Below are 22,463 nucleotides of genomic sequence, written 5' to 3' on the forward strand. Positions count from 1 at the left end.
GGCAACCTATGTCATGGAGGTAGATTTGGACATCGATGTATATGTATCACCAGAAATGGGATTCTTTGTTCTACAATATCTCAAAGACGACCTAGCATGTTTTTGTAAGACTGTACTTTTTTGGACATACTTGGACTCAAACATACATTGCTCTTTCCACAGCTCCTCCTCCTCTGGGGGTATGACAAGGTGAATATGCATCTTTACCAAAAGCACAAGATGATGTGTCGTGTCCGGATGAGGCTGCGGTGGAGATTCCAGTTCCAGCCTCGTGTGGAGGATCTCCAGCGGGCCTGGAGTGATGCCAAAAGGCGCTCACCCAGGCTCCTGAAAAAGGCTGTGGAGCAAATCTCCGGTAAGTAAAAATATACATTACATGTGACCAGATAGGTTACAATTTTGTGGGTAGGTGGACATGTGTTTAGGTATGCAGCAACACAAATACCAACACCCCCCCCCTCCCCTCCCTCTCACTCCTACCTTTCCTACCTCCATCAAGTGTCTCTTCACAACCTTTAATACTACTATGTACATTAGTCTTTTTTATGTTTCTTTTTTCTCTTCTGCTTCTAGCCAAAGCGGACGGCCGACACCCTCTTGTGCTTTTGGTGAAGAAGGGGAGGAGGAGGACGGCCACACTGCAATATGAGTTCAGAGAGAGCGAGCCATTCCAGCAGCTACAAATTGTGGATGGTAAGTTGAAAAATTTTATTTGTAGAAATGTCAAATCTCTAATCACATTTCACAGAGCCCCCTTTACATCGGAGTCTCCAGACTTACTACTCTGTAAGAGGGAAGTCTGAAGACTCTGATGTAAGGAGAGTTCTGGGAACCATTATTTGAGGGGGGAAGCTGGGGACTCTGGTGTAAAAGGGAACTCTGTGGTCACCAAAGCTCCCCCATACATCTGAGCTTACAGAGACCCCCTTACACTTCCCTTCCTCAGTCCACCACAGTCAAGGGCACAACAAGTACCACTGCAGAAGGCTACCTGCTTGGACTTGTACTGCTCTCTGTAGGGGACTAAGGAACTACTGCCTGCTATGCTAAGACTTGTAGTGCCCTCTGTTAGGGACTAAGGATTCCTCAGTCCTCCACATTCTAGGGCACTATAAGTCCCAGCATAGTGGGCTGTCTTACCTCAGGCCCTCACAGCTCGGGGCAAAAACAACAGAGTTAAACATCTAAAGGACAACTCCAAACAAAACTACCAATAATGGACAGAGTCCATATGCTATATAATGTCAAAGACCCGCTACCCCTCACCTTCCACCTCGGGTGCTGTCATTGTGTAGGGCAAAGGGCTCCATCTCCACCATGTTTGGCTTTCATATCAGATATGCAGGACTTGCTCAGCTCCACTCTCTTCCCTGGCAACTGACTCTGGCGTCATTGGGGGTCTTTCCTCCTCTAGAAAACACCCAGGGGCCCTCTCCTTGTCCCCCAGCCACCCAGGGCCTTCTTCTCCTCCTCCTCCACCAACCATTTTCGGACCCTTCCAACTTCCCTGGGGCTACTCACCCCCTTTGCATAGTAGACACCACAAATCTATGACCAGCCTGCAAAATATCAAGTCTGGGCCTGGTTACCTGTATGTTCCTGGTCCAGGGCAGAGCTCTCCTCCCAGAGCAACAACCGATGATAGCAGAGTGAGTTGACCGGGCAGTCACTTCCTACTGGTGCAGGTACACACCTACCGATTCCTCAACATCTTAGGATAATATGATCAGACGGCCAATCCCCAGTCAGAGAAGGAGGGGTAAGTGTCAGCGGACAACAGACACATGGCAGACGCAGTGAAGGGACTGCAGCACAGTGCTGCAACTTTTAGATCCGAGGATTGAAAGCAATCTTTTACTTGGGAGATTTCCCTGACTGCGCCCTTCTAAATGTTGTTGCTCCGCCACTGGCCGCAAGGCCCCTGTAGGTGCGAGGCCTTAGGCGGCCGCCTAATTTGCATGGTGCCCTCCTGTCTTAAAACATGGTCAATGCATCTCATTGGTGTAAGTGCACTTCTATGTTCTGAATTGTAGGGGCATTGAGTATGGTGCTAGCATGATGAGAGGTTACTGCCTATTTGTGTCCATAAATAATATATAATGGTTTTTTTTTTTTTTTTTTTAGAAACCAGTGATGAGGATCTGGAGGCTCAGCCTTCTCAGGCCCACTGTAAGTAATGTGGATGTGCTGGTGTGTTGTGTATTAGGTCTAACTTGGAGGAATGATTGTTTGTTTTGTTTTCTTTTGTGGTTGATGTCGCTTCAGCAAGAGAGGAGCCTCAGGCAGGGCCAAGTCGCCTGGATCCGGGGCAGGAGGACGAAGGTGCCCAAGAAGAGGCCAATTTTTCGAGCAATGGGCTCTCCTCAAATGGGAAGTAAGTATTCTACATGTGTTTGTGTGTTCAATGTGTCCTGGGAAATATAAGGGCTGTAATATATATATTTTGCCATTGGGGTTATGTAGCAGCTGACATTGAGGATGTTTGTTGTGGAGGACTGGGGAAGAGGGGCCGCTGCTTACCCAGTCCACTGTAACTACTACCTTCAATGTTTCGGGACTACTTTCTGTGTGCCTTTATCAAATAGCTTTTGTTCAAGGATTGTATTCATGTCTTTGTGTTTCTAGGAGATACGACACCATCCCCCCATGCAGGGTCTCCCCCATCCTCCCCCACTCCAGGGGTGGAGGCGGATTACTTCACCAATGTTTGTGGCTCCCCTGAACTATTCTGTAAGTACATAAAATTAGATTATCACATGTATTGTGTGTGCTAGGATGATGTGTATCTAGGATAATCTAAGTTGGAGTCAAAGCAAGTGCAGTTTTGCTATATGTGACAGGAAGGTTGGTCATGAAACACTCTTGCTTAACCTTCATGTTTGGAAGGTGGTATTGGGGAGCATTACAGGACATGTTATTATTTTTAAGCTTTCTCAAGCCACCCTCTTCTAAATTGGTGTTAGTTTCTCTACATTGGAAATGGTGTGCTTTGTACTTCTAAATTATTTGGGGCCATGTTAATTTACTCATGTCCTGATTTAGTCAACACTGAAAATGCGTGTTTCTCAACCTTTCAGAAATACTCTTCCCCGGTAATGTACCACATTCCAGTTCACAATTTGTGTTATTTTTGTGCAGCTTCTCCGGAGCCAATACCATCCGGTTCTGGGGGCCCAGAAAACATTGTTGATGGTAAGTTGTGTGCTTTTGCAGTAATGTGTCTACTTAGTAAGTGGAGAAATGCTACCTGTGTATGTCCCCGATCAGGCTTCAAGTTGTTCTAAAGGCAGCAGGTTCTTTATGTGAATGCATTCTATGCATTAGTATTCCAAGTGATAGGTGTGCATATTCCCCCTAAGACTTACCGGGACCATTTTATTACTGTCCAAAATTTTGCACAAATACTTGTCTGGAACAGACTCCCCCTCCTCCTTAGCTGAGGTGACAGCATGCCAATATTGCCTCCTGATGCTGTCACTCCTAATCATTGAGACCATCGGAAGGGAGGGGGGCAAGGCTGGCTCACAGCCTAGTGCCTGAACAGGCACAGGGTGCTTGGCTTCATCTCATGTGCCTCCATAGCAAGCTGCCTGCTGTGGGGTCAACCAACAGGAGGGAGGTGCCTAGAGGGGTGTACAGGGGCCATGTAAAGAGGAGGATCGTGATTTCTCTCATCCCCAAAAAGCTAGAGAGGGTAAGTCTAACCTGATTAGTTTTCCGCAGCCATCCAAAAATGAGATGTTCCCAACACTTAGAACAGGCAGGGCTGAGGCACAAAAAACATCAGAGAAACACAATCAGCGCAAAAGCAGGGAGTACGTATCCTTAACGCTACAAGCTTCACCCAGAAGAATGAAGCTTGCACTGTACAAATCTGCATCACCACCGTATCAATGTCTAAATAAAACTTTCAGGGAAGTGTGGAGGGGTAAGGAGTGGGTGTTAGAGCGTTTTCATGACTGCGTAACCTACAGTTAGCGTGAGTCCATTTGTTGAGAAACTTTTTATTCTCTCTTAACACAGCTGTGATGGAGCGAAGGAGATCTGGGGAGGAGAGGCATCTACTCCTGCCAGAAATGGCCCTCAAAATTCCAAAGGGTGAGTCTCTACTATGTGTCAGGTTCAATCTACAGACAGTAAAAGGGAGAGAGAACACTACACAAATTCCAATGGTGATAGAGATAAATGTGTGCACATGTATCGTGTTGACCAATTGAACACAACACCTTACATTCTTCAAAATGATTGGTTGTGTTGACATGAAGAAAAGCCTTTTACTTAGCTTTGGTGGAACTGCTACTAACATTCCAAGCCATCTTATGTAACCTTTTGAACAATTTGCTGTGAAAGTTTGAGTTCAAGGTTTACAACAGCAATTTAGCATATTTGCTTCATAGTGTTGATAAAAGCCAACCAATAGACTCCTAAGCATATTTGTTGAGGCACATTAATTACAATCCTTGTTTGGATCATTTTGCATAAAACTAATTTTCATTTATTTTTCTACCCAGGGCACACCCACCTCACCAGCGAGGTAATGCTGGAATATTTACGGTGGTGTGGAGAACGAATAGTGTTCTTGGAGCAGCTGTGTGGGGTGGATCCAGACCCTTCGGAGCCATTTGTGCGGAACTGCAATTATTTTATTTGTTATGTTGCACGTTGCAACACAAGTGTTACATTTTTTACTTTTTTACATAATATATTTAAAGAATATATTTTTTATGCTAAACTTCTTATAGACCTACATGTGTTATTAAAAAAAATGTATCTTTTCTTACCAAAGTATTTTTTTTGGTGTACACATCGAATGTCTTTTGTGTTGTATTTGTTTAGTCGAGTGGTGTGGTCTGTAATTGTTAGCATGTTGGCTTTGGTTTATGTTATCCATGAGACTTGTTTTGAGTGGACATACTGGATGCCTTTGCTGTAATACTATCAGCTGGGCTTCCATTATGCCCCCAATTACCTTTCAGAGGAGGGATGGGCCACCTCCAGGCTCACCTGCCCCATATCTATCCATTCGCTTGCATGTGCTTCCACTGTGAAGGCTCTTATAAATTCATTAGAGTAGGACTGCAGGTAATACAGGGAGCCGTAGAGTGGCCCTGCAGCTTTCACATGCGTTTGCAAATGTGTATTAACTAAACCCCTGTTTTGACGCAAACTGTTAGACAGGTTAATTTGGTTGGTAAGCAGACTGGCTAGCAGATTGAACTGGGAATTTTACCCTTGTTTGTTTCATGTGTGGAGCCCTTCCATGTGTTCTTTGCTATGAAGGCCAGTAATAGGTGGGGGCAGTGGCCATTTTGTTTGTTGTTAATGTGTACTGGTGAGTGGACATACTGGATGCCTTTGCTGTAATACTATCAGCTGGGCTTCCATTATGCCCCCAATTACCTTTCAGAGGAGGGATGGGCCACCTCCAGGCTCACCTGCCCCATATCTATCCATTCGCTTGCATGTGCTTCCACTGTGAAGGCTCTTATAAATTCATTAGAGTAGGACTGCAGGTAATACAGGGAGCCGTAGAGTGGCCCTGCAGCTTTCACATGCGTTTGCAAATGTGTATTAACTAAACCCCTGTTTTGACGCAAACTGTTAGACAGGTTAATTTGGTTGGTAAGCAGACTGGCTAGCAGATTGAACTGGGAATTTTACCTTTGTTTGTTTCATGTGTGGAGCCCTTCCATGTGTTCTTTGCTATGAAGGCCAGTAATAGGTGGGGGCAGTGGCCATTTTGTTTGTTGTTAATGTGTACTGGTGAGTGGACATACTGGATGCCTTTGCTGTAATACTATCAGCTGGGCTTCCATTATGCCCCCAATTACCTTTCAGAGGAGGGATGGGCCACCTCCAGGCTCACCTGCCCCATATCTATCCATTCACTTGCATGTGCTTCCACTGTGAAGGCTCTTATAAATTCATTAGAGTAGGACTGCAGGTAATACAGGGAGCCGTGGAGTGGCCCTGCAGCTTTCACATGCGTTTGCAAATGTGTGTTAACTAAACCCCTGTTTTGACGCAAACTGTTAGACAGGTTAATTTGGTTGGTAAGCAGACTGGCTAGCAGATTGAACTGGGAATTTTACCTTTGTTTGTTTCATGTGTGGAGCCCTTCCATGTGTTCTTTGCTATGAAGGCCAGTAATAGGTGGAGCAGTGGCCATTTTGTTTGTTGTTAATGTGTACTGGTGAGTGGACATACTGGATGCCTTTGCTGTAATACTATCAGCTGGGCTTCCATTATGCCCCAATTACCTTTCAGAGGAGGGATGGGCCACCTCCAGGCTCACCTGCCTCATATCTATCCATTCGCTTGCATGTGCTTCCACTGTGAAGGCTCTTATAAATTCATTAGAGTAGGACTGCAGGTAATACAGGGAGCCGTGGAGTGGCCCTGCAGCTTTCACATGCGTTTGCAAATGTGTGTTAACTAAACCCCTGTTTTGACGCAAACTGTTAGACAGGTTAATTTGGTTGGTAAGCAGACTGGCTAGCAGATTGAACTGGGAATTTTACCTTTGTTTGTTTCATGTGTGGAGCCCTTCCATGTGTTCTTTGCTATGAAGGCCAGTAATAGGTGGGGGCAGTGGCCATTTTGTTTGTTGTTTTGAAGCTACATTTGAAGGGAGACCTTTTCTTGGGTCATTATGTGAACATTGAGTTTTGAAAATGTAAATGAAACCATATGTTTGGAGATAGAGAAGCACGTGTGTAGAAATGCCTACATTAACCAGGGCCCTTACTTGGCCACCAACACTCCCAAAAAAACAAAGATCAAACACAAACTAATCATTTTCCTGAAAATTTTATTGCATCACCCAAAAAATCACTATAAGAAATCATATCGTGCCACCCTCAAATTAAACCAAAAAATGGCCCCACAAATTGGCCAATGTATCAATCAGTAACAAATCAGTAACAAAAATATCACAAATAAATAAAACAAAGATCAAATTAAGGTGGTGGTGACTGATGCAGTGTGGTGAACACTGGAAATGTTCCGGACATCAAATGTTCGGCCAATAGTCCAATCTGCTCTGGGCTCAGCCTTAGAGTTTTGGTATAGTGTGCCATTATTATAAGATTTTGTCCACGAGGCTGCTGCTGATGCAGTGTGGTGAACCCTGGAAATGTTCCGGAAATCAAATCTTGGGCCAATAGTACAGTCTGCTCTGGGCTCAGCCTCAGAATTTGGGGATAGTGTGCCATTACCATAAGATTTTGTAGCTGCTGCAGCTCTGGCTGTGGCTGCTGCTGTGGCTGCTGCCCCGAGGCTATTTGATGCTGCTGGTGGTGCAAGGGTTGGGAAGATGTGTGGGGAGTTGTGCTTGATTGTTTGATGTTGTGGGCCACGGTGCGGGGGGTAACGACATGTCGGGCTGGTGACAATAAAGGGGGACGGCCTGGGGAGGAGTGAAGTGAGAAAGGTGTTGAGGGAATATAGTCAGGTGGAAGGGGTATTGTGGAACCAGTGCGCAATGAGGTTGTGCAGGAGGATTGCTCATTGAGGGGTGTTGGAGTCTGAACGGAGTGTGAAGTGCTAGGAGTGGCTACAGGAGGAATTGTCCCATCCCCAGCTGCCTGCCAAGTGGCCAACACTGGCATTACCCTCCCACTACCACAACCTGCAGTGGCAGGTGATTGAGATGTTTGGGAGGGCTCTGCCAATGGGGTATCTTCAGCTCCAAACAGGCGTTGGCGTGTGGCCAGCACCTGAGTGTCAAAAATTTGCCGATCCCGTTGATGCTGGTCTGCTAAACCTACCAAGCTGTCACGCATATCCTGTTGAACCCGTACCATCGTTGCTACAGATTCCTGTATGAGCCCTAGCAGCCGTACTACCTCACTAGATTGCTGAGTAGGCCTCCTTAACTCATTTTGGATCTGATACTCGGCAAGCAGCCTCTCGGCCACATACAGCAGAGATGGACGAGGTGGGGTAGGTGACAATCCCGCTGCATCCAAGGCTGCCTGAAATCAGAAGAAATAGACCAAATCATTATAAAACATCATGACTAAATAGTTCTGATTAGTTTGACAACTTAACACCCCAAGCATAACGTAGAAAAGTTTGATGTGCTTCTAATAAGTACTTGTTCATTGTAATATTATCCAAGCTAGCAACACTTCTGATAATGGGTACATATTATGTTGGTAGGACTAATATGACAAAGGCAAAAAAGTTTCGACATGAAGCTGTTCCCAATTAACCCTGGTGTGGTAGGTTGTTTCTGCTTTTGGTAAATCTGTTACTACACCAATGACTTTCTACATCTACGTATGTTGTCTAAAATCTCGCCATCAATCGGCTACAGGACAACCCAACAAAACGATACACATTAATTTGGACCTGGAAAATCAAAGACTGGCCGGACTTTAAAGGTCCTGGATGTTTTTGGCACATTAGTGGCACCTCAAATTATAACATAATTCCCTGATGTTCAAGATCTAACTCTTGTTGTGCTGGTGCATCGTCAGAATGTCATAGCACTAATTTAACACACACAATGTAAGCCACATCTAGCCCAAAAACATTACTACCATTGAAATGTTACATGTGCACCTTGTTCCCTTATATCACATACCACAGCATTGGATGCAGAATCGTCGCCAGCTCCTGATCCAACTCCAGCTGCTACGTCAAGAGGGGCCTGATGTTCTTTGAAAAAAAAAAGTACAAAACAGGTTTAGTACATAACCTTAGTCAGTAATGATTATGGCCAGATTTCCCTCTTAGCTTCAGGAATTAAGCATTGAGGCCAAACATTCAAAAGTGCTTTCCTGGGCTCATAGGACACTTGCTAAACCCTCCCAAAGGTTAAGAAGGCTTGGTCTGAATACTAATGACGGCACCCATTAATGCTGTCAACGGTGGTTTGCAGGGTAAACATCTAAAAGGCAACATTCTTTCTAAAGAAAAAACATGTGTGTTAACTGGGTTAATAAGATTCCTAAAAAAATATAAATTTGCTATACATACCAACACCTTCCTCCAGGCCTTGCTGCACTGGGTGTGTTCCCTGCTGCGGATCTTCTGTAAAGAGGACATAGCAATATGAGCTATCTTGGAAAGAATAAAATATACATCTACATTGTTTGGCACAGTACGATATGGGACCTACCAGGAGGAGGGTCAGCACTGATGTCAACACCCGTGAGTCCGTCTGGGTCGCCAAGCTGCATGGGCTGTGAAGGGGCTGAGATCCGTGCTACAGATGAACAAATTGCAGGTTGGGGAAAACAAAAAAAGGACAATTGGAAGGCCAAGTATCAAATTCTATTCATGTCACACATAGGATAGTAGTTCATCTTTTCAAAACAACTCACACAATTGACATCCAAGATAATATCCTACCTTGGTGCAAAGCATCCGAATCTACGTCCTCTCTGGAAAAGATGGTATCGGACCCTATGATCTGCAAAAAAGGTACTTGATAAGTCCAGAGAGAACTTTGTGCACGTGGATCCAGCCGACTTTGTCGATCATAAAGACCCTCCGCAGCCCATGCAATTAGCTTCTTCCGAACGGACCCACAGATGTCGTTGACCTTCTTCCGCACACTGTCACTGTGGCGAGGTGGTTCACCCAGTGCATTTACAGCATCCCGGATTTCATCCCACAATCTGTGCTTCTCTGTTACAGAGTGAGCCGCGGCCCTGGTCCCATGTATCGCCTCATATCTGGCCATATAGGCCTGGACCAGGACACAGCACTGATTGCGGGTGAAACGGGGAAGCTGGGGTAATGTGGACAAGCTGACTCAGGTGGACGGACCCTGTCCAGGACTACTGTAAGAAGAGCCAGCTTGTCCACTTGGTGTGTTAACACCTCCCCCGGCTTCCTCCTCCGGGCTGGGGACGGTGGACTCCCTCCTGGATACAGCTGGAGCCTCCCTCACACCAGAGCCAGACGATCTGCCCACCCTGCCCCCCCTGGCCACCCTGCCCCCCCTGCCCCTTCTCCTCAGCCTTCCAGTGGGTGGGGCCATGGGAGCACGAGGTGGGCAGAGAATCTGGCTGTCCAGCAGCAGCAAATAGCCCCAAACGCCTAAATCTGAAATGACAAAAGAGAAAACAGAAAAAAACATGATTTGCAGATTGCTCTTCATATACAGTATAATTAGTGAACAGTTACAGAACACACTTACCAAAGCTAGCCACTGCTTGTTTTAAAAAAGACGCGTTGGTGGTGTTGGTCAAAGAGCCCAAGAGGCTGCAAAGAAATTTAAAAAAAAACATAAGAAAACGCATATGGTCAAACATCACACGAGGCCCTCCAAACACTTACCTAATGGCACAAACACGGTGGTGGTGGTGGTGTTGGTGTTGGTGGTGGTCAAAGAGCCCAAGAGGCTGCAAAGCAATTTAAAAAAACACATAAGAAAACGCATATGGTCAAACATCACACGAGGCCCTCCAAACACTTACCTAATGGCACAAACACGGTGGTGGTGGTGGTGGTGGTGGTGGTGTTGGTCAAAGAGCCCAAGAGGCTGCAAAGAAATTTAAAAAAACACATAAGAAAACGCATATGGTCAAACATCACACGAGGCCCTCCAAACACTTACCTAATGGCACAAACACGGTGGTGGTGGTGGTGGTGTTGGTCAAAGAGCCCAAGAGGCTGCAAAGAAATTTAAAAAAACACATAAGAAAACGCATATGGTCAAACATCACACGAGGCCCTCCAAACACTTACCTAAGGGCACAAACACGGTGGTGGTGATGGTGGTGGTGTTGGTAGTGGTCAAAGAGCCCAAGAGGCTGCAAAGAAATTTAAAAAAACACATAAGAAAATGCATATGGTCAAACATCACACGAGGCCCTCCAAACACTTACCTAATGGCACAAACACGGTGGTGGTGGTCGTGGTGGTGGTGGTGTTGGTGTTGGTGGTGGTCAAAGAGCCCAAGAGGCTGCAAAGAATTTTAAAAAACATATAAGAAAATGCATATGGTCAAACATCACACGAGGCCCTCCAAACACTTACCTAATGGCACAAACACGGTGGTGGTGGTGGTGGTGGTGTTGGTGTTGGTCAAAGAGCCCAAGAGGCCGCAAAGAAATTTAAAAAAACACATAAGAAAACGCATATGGTCAAACATCACACGAGGCCCTCCAAACACTTACCTAATGGCACAAACACGGTGGTGGTGGTGGTGGTGGTGTTGGTGTTGGTCAAAGAGCCCAAGAGGCTGCAAAGAAATTAAAAAAAACACATAACAAAACGCATATGGTCAAACATCACACGAGGCCCTCCAAACACTTACCTAATGGCACAAACAGACTTGGTGGGGGTGGTGGTGTAATCTTTTATAGGCAAAAGGAGGCTGCAAACATTAAACATATATGAGAAATCGCATGACCTACATACGTGCACATAATAAATTACAGTTATCAGGAAAGCAAAAATGGTGTCTTTGGAAGCTGGGAAGGTAAGGGGGCAGGTTTAGATGCCAAATCTAGACTGCACACCTTTAACAAACATGAGAAAACACATGTCAAAACCACATGCACATGGAGCCAACTCCCAATGATTAAAAGACACTTGAGGGGTTCACAAGCTATTGTGGGTTTGAGGGGATTCACCATAGACAACTTAAGCACACCCAAGATAAGTACAATTTATCTCCTTCAGTAAACAATAACGGTGAGCAAGAACACACAAACAAACATATCTCCATATATATATATATATATATATATATATATATAGAGAGAGAGAGAGAGAGAGAATTATTTTATTTTTTTGGGAAAGAGAGATACAATTGTCTTACCTCAAGATAATGTACGTTGTGGGTCACAGGGTCTTGCTAGCACATAAGAAACATCCATCTATAACATCCAGCAGCCATATTGGCCATGTGCTCATTTTATAGCTGGCTCACAGGTGTGATAATTAGCGGCCGTTTCTATATATATCTGCGCATGCGCGAATTTGCGCGTTCAAAATGGAGAACGAAATCCCAGACGCTTTAGATGGTGCAATGTTGGCATTTATCGGTGCCCTGTTTGAGGAGGCCCTAGCACAGGAGGCAGCAGAAGGTGGGGAAGCAGGTGCTGGGGAAGCAGCTGCAGCAGCACCTCCAGCAGCACCTCCAGCAGCACTTCCAGTCCGTGTGCTCTTACCTCGCCAGCCACGCATTTTTGCTCCAAGGATCTATTTGGACAAGCTGCGGGATTCTGATGTCAGGAGGAAGTTCCGGCTTGAGCGAGGAACTATTCTACACCTCTACCAGCTCATAGCAGACAAAATTGAAGCGGACACACAGCACGGCCATGCGGTGCCCGGCATGGCCAGATTGCTGGCCACTTTGTATATTTTAGGGCGTGGCAGCTTCCAAGCCACTTCTGGAAGTATAATGGGCATTAGCCAGCCCACAGTTTCAAGGGTGTTCATGTTGGTCATTAATGCCATAGTGGATCTAGTGCCCAATTTTATCCACTGGCCACAGAATGAAAATGAGTGGAATGAAGTGAAGTTGGGCTTCTACCTGCGGGCACACATGCCGCAAATCCTAGGGGCAATAGATGGCACCCACATAGCCATTAGGCCACCAAGGAGCCACGAAATTGACTACCGGAACCGCAAGCAGTACCACTCCCTGAACGTCCAATTGGTTTGTGACGCCAAACAGCGCATAATGAGTGCCAACACTGGTCACCCAGGGTCGTGCCATGATTCCAGGATGTTACGAACCAGTGCTCTGTACCAGGCGTTTGAAAGTGGCCAAATGCCCGAAGGGTGGCTTATTGGTAAAGTATTTTGTCTTAACAACATAAACTGTAAGATTACATAGACATAGGAATAAGCTACATCGGTGTACACCCTGATTTAAGCAAAGCCTACCTAAAATGGATGTATTAGGAGTTGGCAGGCTGTTCGCACACAACCAGATCGGCAGCCTAGCAGCTCACAACAGAAAGATTTCCAAAGTTGTCTTTGAGTCAAATGAAGGTGGTTAACCAATGTGTAAATGGTGTCCTCTAGCCACCCAAAAAAAAAACTACAAATGATTCCAATGGTATTGCCATATCCCAAAAGTACTTTGCATAAGTGAGTCAATATTGGTTTCCTCACTCTAGTTGCAGATATATTCCAGAAGTAATGCCTATGCTAATGTAATAGGAACAAAATATGGGCCAAACACACCACTTTGTGTGTCCTTTTTCCCATTTGTATTAGTGATTTAGGCAGTTAGACAGAGTTGAGATGTTTCATATGAGTTTTTGCAAACAGACGAGCAGGTTGTTTAGTAAAATGCATAATTGTCTCCCATTTTGAGGAGTCATCTAAAGTCACATGATATGAAGAACTAATGAATATTTTTATTTTTTTCAGGGGATGCTGGTTACCCGCAGCTGACGTGGCTGATGGCTCCAATCAGGTACCCCCAGGGCCGAGCAGAAATGAATTACAACAGGGCCTTGCAGAGAAGCCGGAGTATCATCGAGTTGACCATAGGTCTTCTCAAATCCCAGTTTCTCTGCTTGGCCCGGCCTGGGGGTGAACTCCTGTACTCTCCTGCAAAGGCTTCCAAGATCATCCTGGCGTGCTGCGTGTTGCACAACATGTGCGTTGCCCGGGATGAATCTTGGGAGCTGACGGAGGAGAGGGAGCCAGAGGTCCATCAGCCGGCGGCCCCCAGGCAGCGGAGCACCGCTGCAGGTATGGCCACCCGGAATACCCTGGTTACTAGCCACTTTACATGTAAGTACTGTAAGCGGTCGAGATAGGGCATGTGTATTAATTTGCTAGTTAGCAGAGGTGCCACTCACAGGGAGACAGAGGGTAATTCTCATCTGCCAATGACACTTGCCATTGTAGATAAAGTGTAGTAAACATTGGTAAACTTGTGTTACTTGAGCAAGAACATGCACCTCTAACCATAAACATGTTGGTATTGTGAATAGTGGAAAGGGCTGAGAAGAGCTGGCAGGTGTTTAGTTGTGTCTATGCCACCTGTGTAGTTATTGATAACATGAACGGCTGCTTGGTATCTTATGGTGTTCTAATTTTTCAGAATCTGGACATCTTGGAATCATGGCATGTACCATGAGAAGCCTGTGGTGATGGGCTGTCTGGCGTCACAGGTGTGTATTCAAATGTTTGCATTAATGATTTCTGGTTTGTGTAAGTTGTCAGAAAATGTGTTATTTCACTCGTGATGTAGAAAATAAATGAAGTTCAGAATGAAGCAAACGGGCATTAAGATGTGATTTTCATAATGAAATGTCTTATCCTTTGTTTTATTTTTCCAGGAGTGGTACTGCTTGCAGTTGTAGCTGGTAGAAACCCACCTTCATGGACTCCACTCGTCTTCTTTTGTGGTCAGTGGATATTTGGTGAGGCACATGGCCAGAACCGGCATTGATGACCAACACGAACACCCTGGAACTTCTAAAGTGGCTTGGAAGCTGAACAGCAACCTGGCCATGCCTGTCCCCTATGAGCTGGTAGAGGTGCAGAATTGATTCTGGACTCTGCATGAAGTTGGTGAAGAGATCAGAATCCCGTAGCCATGGAGCAAAGATCGTGGGCTGGCGCTGTAAAGGCACACGGACTGGAGACTGTCAATATTAGCTTGCTGCATCCCTCCTTATGCTGTCATTCCATAAACAATAAAGACTTTTGAACGGAACATGTGTTTTTTGTTTTGGGTGGGTGCCTACAGACAAAAGGGCCATACACACTCTAAGATTTTGAGAAGACTTTATCCTTCAGATTGACCTTTTCTATGTAGTGCAAGGGCCTGCCTGATTGCATACAAATTGAAAGTGTTGAGGTTTGACCTCATATTATATGGTTTGGTTAAGTCTACAGGAAAAAGTCTTGAGAAATTCTTAGTGTATGGCCCGTTAAGCTGCCAAGGCCGGAGCTTTGCACTTTGCATGCTGCTTGTACTGGTGATGTGAGGGGTTGGAATGTAGGGTAGGGATGTGACAGTGTTGTGTTGAGGTGTGAGGCAAATGTAGTGTTGGACTGTGAGGGTCTGTGTTGTTCAAATATGGAGAGAGTCCAATATCAGACACCTATGTTTATTGGTCCAGAAATTGTAAGAACCATGGTAAATATGTAAAGAATTGCATCTCGAGAAAACTAGGACCACACCATCAAAATTGTGTTGGTTCCATTAATGTGCTTGAAATTTGGGTAGAACACCCCCCCCCCAAAATTCGATATTGTTTAAAAAATCTCTAAAATAAATGAGAGTGAAAAGAGATCCCAAGTGTAGTGATTGTTGGGATTTGAAACCATGACATTGTTAATTGCAGTGAAGTTGCAAAGCACTTAGCTATTGTGCAGAATAGAGCTGTTTGGTGAAAATAAAGGAGTGTGTTAAGGCTAAAAAGCACATATAGCTAAAGTACTAAACATTGTATGGAATCTCGGAAGAAGACCATGGTAAAATTGTGAGGTTTCATCTTGACCTGAAGTGGTGTAAGGGTTTGGTGACTTGCCTTTGCTACTTGGAATCATAAGATCGATTCGACACACAGACGAGATCATAAAATCACTTAAAATGTTGTAAGTTTGCAAGCGCTTCTGGGTGTAACATTATTTAGCAATATATATGATGTAATCCGTTACATTTTTAAAATATAAACAAAAAAAGATAAAAAAAAATTTAGGTGGAGATGGTAAGCCTCGAACCTACAGCAGAGTGAGATGAATTACAGACAAGTTGTGTGCACTAATCCACTAGACCACATCGCTATGTGAAACTGCTGTAAGCACAAAGACATAAGTATGCTCATTTGCGAAGCCGCGATCGTAAGTGAATACCGCCGACGGCGGAATTCATTGTTGCTGTCCAAATCGCCAGTGCGCAAGTTAATTGATTTTAAAGCGGCGAAACTGAAACACGTCATAGATGTCTGAAGCTGCAGTTTCTTTAAATCCGGCCCTATGTAACCAGCTATACACAGCGTGTTAAAAGAGAAAAAAAAAAAACACAAAACTCAAAATGTATGAAAACTGCATGCAAAAGCGCATCAAAAATGTGGGTTTAAAAACACAAAAGGCACTGAAAAACATGCCGGATAAAAGCATCAAGTGCAGCCACGTAGATGTGGACCTAGATTTATAGTCTCTCCATCCGAAGCCCATGTGGCAGGATGACAATGAAGGGACACAACTCAGAGACAGGAATAAGTGTTATCACCCTATGACAGGAATTATTTGGATAAGGATATCAATAGCTGGATCACCGTGTATTATTTTAGGGAACGGTATAATATTGAACATTACGTTTTAATTACATTAACATTTTAAAGCTTTTAGAAAAGTTCAGTGAATAGGCTTAAGAGGTAAATGATGCTTAAAGCACCACTCTGGCATTGTAAAACGGTAAAAGCAAACTTTATTAAAAATTCATATAGTAATATTTGTAACAATAACAATTGTAGCAATTTAGATCTACGATTAGGCCTTTACACTGCTTCAACATGGAAGTTGATCTGATTTTGCCTTACGACCTCATGTCCGACTTCCATGTGACTTCAATGAACGGGATCCTACTTTGATCCGACAATACCAGCCCCTTTGAGTTGTGTATGAATCTTGAGGGGGGAACCCCATGCCAAAAAACCCCATGCCAAAAAAAAAAATGGCGTAGGGCCCCCACTAAGACCATACCAGACCCTTTGGTCTAGGATGAGTTTTGAGGGGAACCTCACGCCAATTTTTTTTCCCGCTTTGGGTACTGATCGGGATTACCACCAGGGGGGTTAAAGTGGAACTTTAGTCAGAAAATTAAGTCCAGCTAGATCACTTCAGGCTGCCTCCTTTTGCAGGTATAGCTATGTAAAACTTTAAAAATAAGTGTCTATACTGTTTAAAATCCAATACACTGTCTCACTCTGCTCTGCACATGCTCAGATGCTTTCCATTTTAGGCATTTTTAGGCACTGCTGAGTTTGTAAAGTTTGATCTGCTGACAGCCTTAAATTGGAATTAAACCCTCCTATCCTTTACAGCCAAGGCGCAACTGCCATGGTGCTGCACATGTGATCAGTTATGACACCAGCCATTTGATGGTATGACAGTTTGGTTGGGGACAGAAGCAAATGTGACATTTAGCAATCCCATTATTCTAGGAATGTAACTGTGTTTTGAAACTGTTAAATCAATGGGTTCACAGTAGTTCCGCTTTATGATTCACTGCTGTTCAGGGGCTCTGGGCTTCAGTAAAATGGCAGCCTCCAGTAAGAAGAAACAGGAGCAATGCTGGAGGCAATTTACAGCACACACTATTTTGTTAACCACTTGCTACCTGCCCGCCGTCAAATAACGGCAGGGCAGTGCAGCTATTGTTCTGGGACACCGTCATATGATGGCGCACCAGAACAGCCTCTCTCTCTGTCTCTCTCTCTGTTGCTAGGACACGGCATGACCCCGATCTCGGTAAAGAGTCAATGACATGACTCTTTACCCATGTGATCGGCTGTGTCCAATCACAGCCGGTCACATGTAAATGAGGAAGTACTGTTATTCGGCTCTCCTCGCCTCACACTGTCAGAATGTGAGGCGAGGAGAGCCGATAAGCGGCTCCTCCTCATAGGGGAGACAAGTACAAGTAATCAGGACACTGATCATCAGTGCCCTGATTACACAAAATGTAAAAAAAAGTGCCAATTACTGCCAATTAGTTTTGGGGGGACCAGTGACTTTACTATAGTAATCAGCACTAAAAATATGCACTGTTACTGTAATAAAGACACTGGCAGGGAAGGGGTTAACACCAGGGGCGATCAAAGGGTTAAATGTGTCCCTAGGTGGTGCTTTCTAACTGTGGGGGGTGGGCTTGCCAGATGAACACAGAGACCTGTGTTCCTAAATAGGAGGAACACAGGATCCCTGTGTTCATAACTGACAGAACAGCGGTGTGCCGTGTTTACAGCGGCAGACCTCCGTTTTGTCTCCATGGGGAGCGATTGCGGGTGCCTGGCAGCAATTGCGGCCGCAGGACCCACTGATTGGCTCCCCCTGTAGCCAATCGGCATGTACGCGTGCCCCCACCAGCGGTCCCGAGAAACGACGTACAGTTACGTAATTTCGCGTGACAGAGCCGACCTGCCGCAATATATGTAGTACTGCTGGTGGTTGGCAAGTGGTTAATTAAAGAGCCTATGCCCGGCACTAAGGAGTGCTGGAGATGTGCATCACAACGAGGTTAAAGGGTGTGCAGGTCCCGTAGTATGCAGGCTCTCTCAATGAGTGGAGCGTGACTGTGTCTAAAAGCTGGGCAAACTTCACAACTAAATATAATGCTTGTGTAACAGTTTTCTTTTTTTTCTAATTGTTTTATAACTAGCTTTGGTAATGAGCGTGTGACACTTCCCTGACTTGACAGATAATTGGTCTTTTCTTTAGATGTGCTGGAAGGCGGGGGTGGGGATGTCTAACATTTGCAGATGGAGGAAATCCCTCGTGTTCAAACATCTGAATGAAAACATCTTTTTGGTTAAGTAAAGGAATGTTAAGTCAAGCTCTTTCAGTATGATTCACTTTGACCCATGCTCGGGCATTGTGGTCACAAGGCAATCAGCTTGAAAGTGATCATGTGCTCCATAAACTACACTGATATAGAAGGATTAGACTGAGCAGGGAAACTCGCCTGACCACATCAAAGGGATTAATAATAAATGGGCCTTAAAGCAAACTAAAACTCATCTTAGTATAATCAAAGGTCAAACTCTATTAAAGTGCACAAAACAACTTTTTGACTTAAAGAGCTCCAGTCAGCAGTTGATTACCTTTAGTGTACACCGTATGCTGTAAACGTTCAGAAATCAGCGTCATTGCTTTTTAGGAGGCAGTCTGCCTCCAGTTATCTATGAACTTCAGGTCCTTATTTTTAAATTTGGTGCAGTAATAGCACCACTTTAGAAAGAATCATTTTAAGAATCTGCTACACGTGTCAGTAAAGCTACTAAAACCAACGGCAGGGTTTTTTTTTAATCTGTCTCGGACCATTTTTAAAGGGTTATACTGCCAGAAAAGTGTTATTAAAAGATAACACCACTTTCGTGGGGAACAAAAAAAAGCAAACAAAGAAAAAACAATATACAGTAAATCCCCGCTCCATCGCGGTTCAGTTTTTGAGGTCCCGGTATATTGCGTTTTTTTCTGTAATGTTATTTTACTATATAAATCATTAAAAATTAAATATTTTTGTGTTTTCCATAGCTCTTGCTATGTCTCTCAGTATCTTTTATGTGTTTAAATGAGTTTCTATTGTTTTAAAAGTGTGTTTAAAGACCTTAAAATGCTTTTACACGTACAGTGACAGTAAAAAAAACATGCCTACAATGCATTTTAATAGGGTTTTTCTATTTTGCAGATTTTCACTTTTCGCGGCTGGGTCTGGAACGTAACCCCCGCAATGGAGGGGGGTTTACTGTAGTGTATACAATTGCAAAACAAATCATATTGTAATTGAATATTATTAAAAATAACCTTTTCTTTTCAATCTGCAGCTGTTGTATTTTTCTGAAAATGCAATGCAATATGGTTACCTGGAGCTGTTCTGTACACAGAATGTATACTGACCACACCCCAGAAACATAATTTCCTGCTTGTGTGATTGGCTCACCAATTTTCCAAGAAGTCTGCCCAATATACAAGTCAGATTTCTGGCATCCCCTGCAGCAAAAATGTAATTTTAGGTGAAATACTCCCAATAGGAACATGTCTAAAGGGATGTAGGCCCAGCAGATTTCCTCATTAGAGCTCTGCAGCTGCCACAGCTAATAGATAATTATGAAACCACTCCCATTCGACCCACTCAGCACAAACAACAAACAATGATTTCTTCAGAATAACAAAAGGTAGGAATCTGCAACAAAGTTTGTTAAAGTCCGTGTAATGTACCTAGATCACCCAGAGGGGAATGTTTTTTTCTCAACGAAAGTGGAGTTACGCTTTAAGGCTTTACTGAATCCCTACCATTGCCTCCTTTTATTTCCTCTATTCTGATAAATGTACAACAGCTCAAACGTTGTAATATTATTTTAAACATTTAAATAATAATTAAGAAATGTCTTTAAAGTGTTACTAAACCCAGGAGCCTGCATTCACTATATCTGATCTCCCACAGTACACATAACATGGAATGCAGTTATTTTAGTAACTATAAACTGCTAAATACCCTTTCTCATCAACAGTATATAGCAGTCATGTGACTTCTATCAGTGCCTTGTTAAAGCTTGTAGGAGGAGTTTTCATACTGCACTGGCTATCCTATCAGGATGCAGGACCCCTGACCCTCTGAATGGACAGTGCTGATTGGCCCTGTGCTAATCACATGCACTCTCCCAAGAAAAAAAAAAGAAAAACTCTCTATCAATACACACCAAACTGAGCATATGCAGCCAGACTGCAGTAACTCTGTCTTATCCGGATATGTTATGGGGACAATGCAAGAAGAGGAGGATGTGGGCATACAGGATCAAGCGGCCTTTTTACACAATGCAGAGGATTAACCCCTTAGGTTCCACAGTGTGTACAACAAGCATTCTTTACCGCATGTACAGACTGATTTCACTGTTGTGGGGTTAGGAACACTAAATGATATGTCTGAATAGACATATAATGCACACATAGCGGTGTATAAGAGCACCAAGGGAGACAAGTAAAACAAATCTTGATTCCATGTCGTTAAATGGTTCCGCCTCCCTTAAGATGCCACCATTTTGTGTGCAATGAACCCATAGGCGCTGCCTGGCGGTTGGGTCCTGGCAGAACCCATCAACACATCTGAGCAAACACTGTGGAAATGCTTCCCTTACAAGCAGTCTTTGTATGTCCACAGATACGGGGTACCCCTGTCACATGCACAGATGTGCCTCAGGTCTTTCTTGGGATCTGAGTCTTACGGGGATTGTGACAAAGTCCAAGTCAAGGCAACAAAAGCAGAAGCCCAACAACCAGGAGGTTGTGTTATAAAGTTCTTCTTCTCTAAGCTGTAATGCTTTTACTATTAGAGCTTATTCAAACCTATGTTTTGTGGTACCCTGCACCTCACCACAACTCAATACACTATACATGTGTTAATGTGTTGCTGTGCAATTCATTTTCAGTGGTACTCAAATACAATAAGGGTACACACCTGTGTTGCAACACATCACAATGCGCAGTAAGGTACTACCAGAAGCAGATCTGTTGGCGTGGCATCATTTATCATAACTTAAGTAGCTCTACATTTCTGTGTGATTAGCAATGGATTTACGGGCTTTCCGATCCGGTCCGCCTGTCAGTTCTTCAGGCGGACCAGGTCGGATGCTCCATGCAGCCCTACGGAGTGGTGGATGTCAGCGGAGACATCTCCGCTGACAACCGCTGTTATCCGATTTGAGCCTGTCTGTGATATCCGGACAGATGGAAACCCTATTTTCCATCCATCTGGAGGATCGGATGGGATCGGATGAGAATGGACAAGCGATCCATTCTCATCTGATCTCCCATAGAGGAGAGCGGGGCTCTGACACCTCCGTCTCCGCACACAGAGCGGAGATGGAGCTGTCATCCGGCTGCTCAGTTCGAATCGGCAGGCCGATCCCCACTCAGCAAAGTGGACTCCATCGGCGCACCGCCAAAGTGAAAGGAGCCTTACTTATTCATTTGGAGGGGGAAGGGTGGTATCTAGGGACCCCTACTTATTTTTAGGGGGGGGGGGGGTTTCATAATCTCCTACAAACCCCCACAGGCACCAAGCCAGATTTGTGGTAAAGAAGCTACTGTCCTAATCAAAAAGGGGACAAAGTTATTTATTGTTACATTGCCCCCCCCCTCCTTCCTGGTAAGCTAGGCCGCATGCTCAGATAAGGTTCTGGTGTGGACTTTGGGGGGATGTCCTTTTTATTAAAGTCCTTACCAGACCCCCCATCAAGCATTGTCATCAATGTGGGGAAATAGTGCTTTGCCAGGGGACTCCTCCCTAGAAAAGTACCCTCCCCATGTTAAGGGCATGCAGCCTTGTATGGTTCAGGAGGGAATGGAGGGCATATGCTTTCAATCCAATTCTATTTCTGGCCAGTCAACCCGCATGGTCTGATATGTATTTTGGGGTGGGGGGGCATGTGTTTTTTCTTGTTGTTCAACCTCAAAGCACTATTAAATCTAAAAGCAAAAATGTTTATACTGTAGCTTACCTATTCTGAGATGGGATGGCTGTAATAGTTTTTCTTCTTTCTTCTTTACGTTATTTTCACCTGCTGATCTGGCCAGCAAGTCAAGCTTTCCTGCAAATGTAGGAGTTAAAGTGATGAGACAAACCATTTAACACTGATAGGTTTGCTTACAATAATCAGCTTTTATTCATTTATGTAAAATCTTTATCCCAAAAGAAAGAAAAAATGGTGCTGTACTCTCTTAACAGTGTAAACAGCAATTTGACTTTAAATTGTTAGCGCATCTAAATCTGCTAGTACATCTAACACTCCCTCTCCCCCAGA

The sequence above is a fragment of the Pelophylax lessonae genome, assembly GCF_965119305.1.
Source record: "Pelophylax lessonae genome assembly, chromosome: 1".
In the NCBI taxonomy this organism is placed as follows: Eukaryota; Metazoa; Chordata; class Amphibia; order Anura; family Ranidae; genus Pelophylax; species Pelophylax lessonae.